Source organism: Aedes albopictus, chromosome 1, assembly GCF_035046485.1.
Source record: "Aedes albopictus strain Foshan chromosome 1, AalbF5, whole genome shotgun sequence".
Lineage (NCBI taxonomy): Eukaryota > Metazoa > Arthropoda > Insecta > Diptera > Culicidae > Aedes > Aedes albopictus.
In genome coordinates, this window is record NC_085136.1 from 109,622,402 (window position 1) to 109,630,553 (window position 8,152).

The following is an 8,152-nucleotide window of genomic DNA, read 5'->3' on the forward strand; positions in this document are numbered from 1 at the left end:
CCTTCTCATTTATCATATGCTTTGTAATATTTGTTTTTGTGAAATATTAATAAAAAAAACTGCAGTGGGTGGGGTGTTTCGTTGGGGTTTAAGTCATCCGAAATTGCATCGGGTAGGGCAACTCTTGGTGTGAATAACTACATCTGCTCATAATCGCATATCAGTAACATTCGACAAACCTAGGTATTGGAGTAAAGGAACAACGAATGAGAATAGACCTAAATTTCAAAAATGAGAAAAGGAACAACGAATGAGAATATGAATTCAAATCATTCGTTTAACAATGAAATCTTCTATAGCACTTCTTGTATGCTAAACAGACAGGAAATATGTTAAAACTCAATATTATTATTTGACTGCAAGCTTTAAAACCAGGCTATTTTTCCAGTGTGACTGTTATGCGATTGCATTAAACATTGAGCCAAAAAGGACTCAGAAATTATTTCATAACTCATTGAACAGACATTTAAATTTGATTAGGCACTTGTATTTGTTTATAATCTCCGGCAATAACTCAATACTAGTAAAAAAATGCGAATGTTACAAATATACAGTTATGGGCAGTTATTTGGACATTTGAAATGGTAAAAAAAACAAATTAAAGTAGGTACACCGAGACAAGTTGAAACGGATAGGCTAAGATTAAACAGTGGATTAACATGATGTAATCTAATCATTATAATAATAATCCTACTTGGATAAAACAATCATTTGGTAAACGATAAATTTCCAAATTGTATTGATATCTTTTTCCAAACATTCGGGTTTCAACTTGCCCCACCCGTTTCAAGTTGCCCGGTGTATCTTATCATAGCGAAAGTCCAAATTCTTTGATCCTAATCCATACAGAGGACATCATACATCAGTATTTGTAAAAAGTTCGTGCATGCGGGTAAGTATATATATAGACATATAAAAAGGTACCCAATCTAATAGGTAAACTTCGTTATGTAACAATATGTAGGTACTTTATTTCTATTTGCAGATATACTTCCTATTTAACAAATCTTTTGTCGTATAGAAGGTTCGCCAAGTCCTCTGAAGTCGTTTGGTGACGCACAATACATCTGGTTTTAAATAGTTATAAATAGTTCCTATTGAACAGATCTTGCCGAATAGAAGGTTCACCAAGTCCTCTGAAGTCGTTTGGTGACGCACAATACATCTGGTTTTAAATAGTTATAAATAGTTCCTATTGAACAGATCTTGTCGAATAGAAGGTTCACCAAGTCCTCTGAAGTCGTTTGGTGACGCACAATACATCTGGTTTTAAATAGTTATAAATAGTTCCTATTGAACAGATATTGTCGAATAGAAGGTTCACCAAGTCCTCTGAAGTCGTTTGGTGACGCACAATTCATCTGGATTTAAATAGTTCCTATTGAACAGATCTTGCCGAATAGAAGGTTCACCAAGTCCTCTGAAGTCGTTTGGTGACGCACAATACATCTGAATTTAAATAGTTCCTATTGAACAGATCTTGTCGAATAGAAGGTTCACCAAGTCCTCTAAGTCGTTTGGTGACGCACAATACATCTGGTTTTAGATAGTTATAAATAGTTCCTATTGAACAGATCTTGCCGAATAGAAGGTTCACCAAGTCCTCTGAAGTCGTTTGGTGACGCACAATACATCTGGTTTTAAATAGTTATAAATAGTTCCTATTGAACAGATCTTGTCGAATAGAAGGTTCACCAAGTCCTCTGAAGTCGTTTGGTGACGCACAATACATCTGGTTTTAAATAGTTATAAATAGTTCCTATTGAACAGATCTTGCCGAATAGAAGGTTCACCAAGTCCTCTGAAGTCGTTTGGTGACGCACAATACATCTGGTTTTAAATAGTTATAAATAGTTCCTATTGAACAGATCTTGTCGAATAGAAGGTTCACCAAGTCCTCTGAAGTCGTTTGGTGACGCACAATACATCTGGTTTTAAATAGTTATAAATAGTTCCTATTGAACAGATATTGTCGAATAGAAGGTTCACCAAGTCCTCTGAAGTCGTTTGGTGACGCACAATTCATCTGGATTTAAATAGTTCCTATTGAACAGATCTTGCCGAATAGAAGTTTTATATTCTTCAAAAGAAGAATATTAAAGATGTTGACAAGTCCAAGGCTTGTGCAGTCTCTGCAGTGTGGTCCAATGACCACACGTATTTATACTACCTTAGGTAGACATAATGAATCATACCTAGACATTTAGGTACTGTAATGAATAGTATTCCATGTAGGTAGATATCCTATGCACACAATTATTAGGTAGACAATACAGTCCTTTCCCCTTTAGAAAACTCAGAAAGTCATCACCAAAATAATAATAGCACAAATAAACTGACGAGTCCGTCACTTTCAAAGAATATATCTGTTCGCTAACAAAACTACAAAAACAAAAAGACGATTTCGTCATCCCAATATCGGCAACTTTACCAAAAAGTACAAATAACACAAATCCATTCACCAAACATATGACAATTCCGCCACAAAAGAACAATTTCGTTCACCACAAAAAAAATAACATTTCGTTATTACCAAAACAAAAAGACAATTTCGTCCATGCAACATCGGCCAAAAAGAACATTCTGTTCACAACGTAATGGCAAACCATAAAAGAACAATTCCGTTCTCCGCAAAAATAACAATTTGTTATTACAACAACCTGAAAACCAAAAGGAAATAATTTCGGAATAACTCAAATGAAATTACACGTTCCTTGATCCTCGTCGCCACTTTTATATTCTTCAAAAGAAGAATATTAAAGATGTTGACAAGTCCAAGGCTTGTGCAGTCTCTGCAGTGTGGTCCAATGACCACACGTATTTATACTACCTTAGGTAGACATAATGAATCATACCTAGACATTTAGGTACTGTAATGAATAGTATTCCATGTAGGTAGATATCCTATGCACACAATTATTAGGTAGACACTACAAGAAGGTTCACCAAGTCCTCTGAAGTCGTTTGGTGACGCACAATTCATCTGGATTTAAATAGTTCCTATTGAACAGATCTTGCCGAATAGAAGGTTCACCAAGTCCTCTGAAGTCGTTTGGTGACGCACAATTCATCTGGATTTAAATAGTTCCTATTGAACAGATCTTGCCGAATAGAAGGTTCACCAAGTCCTCTGAAGTCGTTTGGTGACGCACAATACATCTGAATTTAAATAGTTCCTATTGAACAGATCTTGTCGAATAGAAGGTTCACCAAGTCCTCTAAGTCGTTTGGTGACGCACAATACATCTGGTTTTAGATAGTTATAAATAGTTCCTATTGAACAAATCTTGTCGAATAGAAGGTTCACCAAGTCCTCTGAAGTCGTTTGGTGACGCACAATTCATCTGGATTTAAATAGTTCCTATTGAACAGATCTTGTCGAATAGAAGGTTCACCAAGTCCTCTGAAGTCGTTTGGTGACGCACAATACATCTGAATTTAAATAGTTCCTATTGAACAGATCTTGCCGAATAGAAGGTTCACCAAGTCCTCTGAAGTCGTTTGGCGACGCACAATTCATCTGGATTTAAATAGTTCCTATTGAACAGATATTGTCGAATAGAAGGTTCACCAAGTCCTCTGAAGTCGTTTGGTGACGCACAATACATCTGGATTTTAATAGTTTTAAATAGTTCCTATTGATCAGATCTTGCCGAATAGAAGGTTCACCAAATCCTCTGAAGTCGTTTGGTGACGCACAATACATCTGGTTTTAAATAGTTATAAATAGTTCCTATTGAACAAATCTTGTCGAATAGAAGGTTCACCAAGTCCTCTAAGTCGTTTGGTGACGCACAATACATCTGGTTTTAAATAGTTATAAATAGTTCCTATTGAACAGATCTTGCCGATTAGAAGGTTCACCAAGTCCTCTGAAGTCGTTTGGTGACGCACCACATACATACATAAATCAATTGTGCTCATTCTGCGAATGGAGTGACGTGAGAAAAGTCGGAGTCGTATATCGAGATGAGGAATCCACTCTCGAATGAAGTGACTCGCCGTGTAAATCAAATGGAGAGTCACCTCATTCGAGTCGAGATTTCTCACCTCGATATACGACTCCGACTTTTCTCACGTCACTCCATTCGCAGAATGAGCACAAATATACAACTACAAAAACTTTCTATTGAACTCATATTGCCGTACAGATTGCTCACTAAGTCCTGTGAAGTTGTTTCGTGACGCTCAAACTTCCCAATTTGCATGGTGATGCAAGAAATCATTCTTCTGGACAGATCTTCAAAAACTTCTAGTATTGTTCCAAATTCGCAGGTTGTGTACCAGGTTCGGTGATCAAACGAGCAGCACTTATTTTTTCACGAAGATTCACTCCCGTGCCACAGGTCAAGGTGTTAACGGGCAATTTCCATCACCAATTATATGTGCTCATTCTGCGAATGGAGTGACGTGAGAAAAGTCGGAGTCGTATATCGAGATGAGGAATCCACTCTCGAATGAAGTGACTCGCCGTGTAAATCAAATGGAGAGTCACCTCATTCGAGTCGAGATTTCTCACCTCGATATACGACTCCGACTTTTCTCACGTCACTCCATTCGCAGAATGAGCACAAATATACAACTACAAAAACTTTCTATTGAACTCATATTGCCGTACAGATTGCTCACTAAGTCCTGTGAAGTTGTTTCGTGACGCTCAAACTTCCCAATTTGCATGGTGATGCAAGAAATCATTCTTCTGGACAGATCTTCAAAAACTTCTAGTATTGTTCCAAATTCGCAGGTTGTGTACCAGGTTCGGTGATCAAACGAGCAGCACTTATTTTTTCACGAAGATTCACTCCCGTGCCACAGGTCAAGGTGTTAACGGGCAATTTCCATCACCAATTATATGTGCTCATTCTGCGAATGGAGTGACGTGAGAAAAGTCGGAGTCGTATATCGAGATGAGGAATCCACTCTCGAATGAAGTGACTCGCCGTGTAAATCAAATGGAGAGTCACCTCATTCGAGTCGAGATTTCTCACCTCGATATACGACTCCGACTTTTCTCACGTCACTCCATTCGCAGAATGAGCACAATAGTCATGGAATAAATGTTTCATGCTACTGCAAAACTAAAGCTCACGCTTGTTTACTTGACAAGGAGTGGAGAGGAATCAGAATTCTTCCACGTAGTATATTGACGACCTGAGTAGTTTATATTTTGGACACAGTAGCCTTTATTTCAGTGAAGTAGAGTACTTAACAATTCCGTAATGATTAACTTCCGGAAGCAGCAGCGTCATACTGTCGTATCGGACCACGGATTTATAGATTTGTATCCGCAACCGGAGCAGCACAGCTGACTGCTCAAACCACCTCACACGTCAATCAGGAAAGATCCTATTCATATTAGATTCGGCACGACCCTGACGATCGCTTGTCGAGTGCCCCATTTCGGCTTATTTCCGTGGCCAGAATCAACTTCGGTCGTCCGAAGAACGTGGAAATGGTCGATGGCGGTGATCCGGCGCAGTCCTCCAGGACCGCCATTGAATCCTCCGTTTCCGTCCTGGTTTCCGTGCAAGTCGAATGCGATGAATCCGAAGTGTGCCTCAGAGCGGACGTACCGTGTCATGTCATAGACCTCATTTCCACTTCCCCCAGGGCATCCGACAGACAGCCGATCTTCTTCGGTTTCGTTGCTTCCTCCTTCAAGGAACGTGCAGCAGCTCTTGTGTGTCGTGTTCTTCCGGAAGAACATCCCACCCGAAGGCCTTCAACGCCCGGATAACTGCTCACAGAGAATACGGATCTCTGTGCAACGTCGGATGTGTTCCATTCACCACCTCTAGCAATCCGGCGATCAGATCCTGCCTCTGCCGTATCTTGAGTTACCTGAAAATTGAGAGATTAATGCTAATTTTCGTCTTAGCAAATCTATCTGATTGATAATCGTTTTTTTTTCTCCAACATTACTTACCGGAGAGAGGCCCAAAATTCGTATTTCGTAAGCACGACGGCAGCAAAGCAGCGATCATTCTCGCTGCCATTCCGAAAATTGGAAAATTTTGCTGGAAGAGGCTGGAAGAACGAAAAACAAAACAAAACAAAAATCGAAAAAGTCGCAAAAAGATTTTGGCAACCAGAGCGACTTTTTCGGCTTTTTTCTGGTTGGATGAGGATAGACGCGGATAAATAGGGATGTTCAGGGATAAATTGGCCAACATCAAATTAATTGGGTTGGTTCAACATTGTTGCGGATATTATTCAAAAAGTCGGCCTAAAAACTAGTGTCGTCCCCCCTGGTACGAAGCTTCCTTGCATTGACGATCTTCAAACAATCCCACCCAGTACCGATTTCAGAGATCAGGACCACGTGAAAAAGATGCTGGGAAAACAGGGAGAGGATGTGAAGCGTAGAGCAAAACCGAGTAACATCTCGGTTGGCGACACAGTCCTCATGAGGAATCTTTGCCCGACCAACAAGCTGTCGACCAATTTCCATAAGGAGAAATTCGTGGTAGTGAACAGACACGGCTCGAACGTAACCGTTCAATCTAAGGAAACTGGGAAAACATACGATCGTAACACATCCCATTTGAAAACGGTCTCTGATCCTTTACCGAGTGATGTCAGTGAGGAAATCAGGGACCTGGACGCGAATTTGGATAGCCATACATCGCCGGCTGCATCTGGTGAACCAGGTATCAGTACGGAAACACTGCAGAGTTCTGATATACCAATCGACGCTCCAACTCCAGGATCGGAATCCATGGAGTTGTCGCTGCCTTCGGTACAACTACGACGATCGAAACGAATGCCGAAGCCCAAGGAAATCTACAGTCCATAAATCTAAGTATTTGCTGTATTTATGATTTAACCTAACATAAAGTTACTGATAATAAAATAAAATATATCTACTTGAAGGAAAAGGGGATGTGATAATGTAAGTACAGCTCGTCTATGTTGGTGTGCGTGAACCTTGAGGGGGTTCACCATGCCAACTCACTTGCAGAAGTCTTTAGTCTTTCTCGGCCCACCATCGTGTACAGTGCGTGTTGCGTGTCACTTCTTTCAATCTTAATCCGGATACACGGACAGAAATGTCGTCTGATTCATATAACCTTTTACATAGTTCTCTCAAGCTTCGGAGATATTCTTGGCATAATCGCTTCAAAAGGTTGATTCACAATGATTTTAAGTCTGCATCAAGCATATATTTCGTTTAAGTAAACATGATTGAACATCAACCATCGAACACGCAGAAAACTAAATTGTAAACACAATTAAGTTCTAGTTCAAATCAACCAATTTTTCAGTTTACTATAGCGACAAACTGATTTCTAGTTTAAACTGAACTGTTCTATTGGTTTGATTATACAAATATTTTCATTTGTCGAAATTTTTGACAGTTTGTTGAAACAAACAGAGATATGGTATTTTCAACATGCAATAATGGATTGATTCAAACGACTGCACTTTTGCAATTAACAAACCCGGAATGTGATTGTGTTGGTGACGGCAGCTGCAGCGGCAGCTCGGATATCTATTTTTAGACCGTCGGTAAGCGGATGGGGAGGAGATCGACTAAAAAAAGACAAAAAATGCGAAACCGGGCAACTTTTTGTGGATGCTGTCGTGAGTACCTGCGCGTTATTCATCACGGCCAAAGCTGCACTTGGAAGTTGGCGTGATGGATTTGCTACACCTTCTTCGTTGTGGCGATGTCGGGGTAAGCATTTTAAAGATGTGTGAGTGCTTTCGGACCATGTTTATGGTTTTTATTTTGTTGAAACAAATGAAATTATTGACGTTGTATGAAATGATGGTAATCGGTTGTTTTTATCGATAAACTCTAAATGAAAACAAAGAAATATAACTTTGGAATAAGTAAATTCTCAGTTTGAAAATCAACCATGCGTTTTATTGTTTTAAACAGACGCCATTTTTCTGCGTGAATGCTTAAACCAAGCATATACGTCATTACTTTAACCCCTTGTTTGCCGAGACTCCTGACTGCTGTCAACTCGGTCATTGTTCGTCATGGCGGCGGTGGAGGTGTTATTGTATTGTTTCAGTTTTATATAATAAATATTTCACTTGCGTGAACTATTTCTTCCTGGGAGAAAGTGTCCTACTGGTATTCAATCAATACCAGTTCAATAATCAATCTTCATTAACTTCGCCGCTTCAGCCTCAGGTAAGT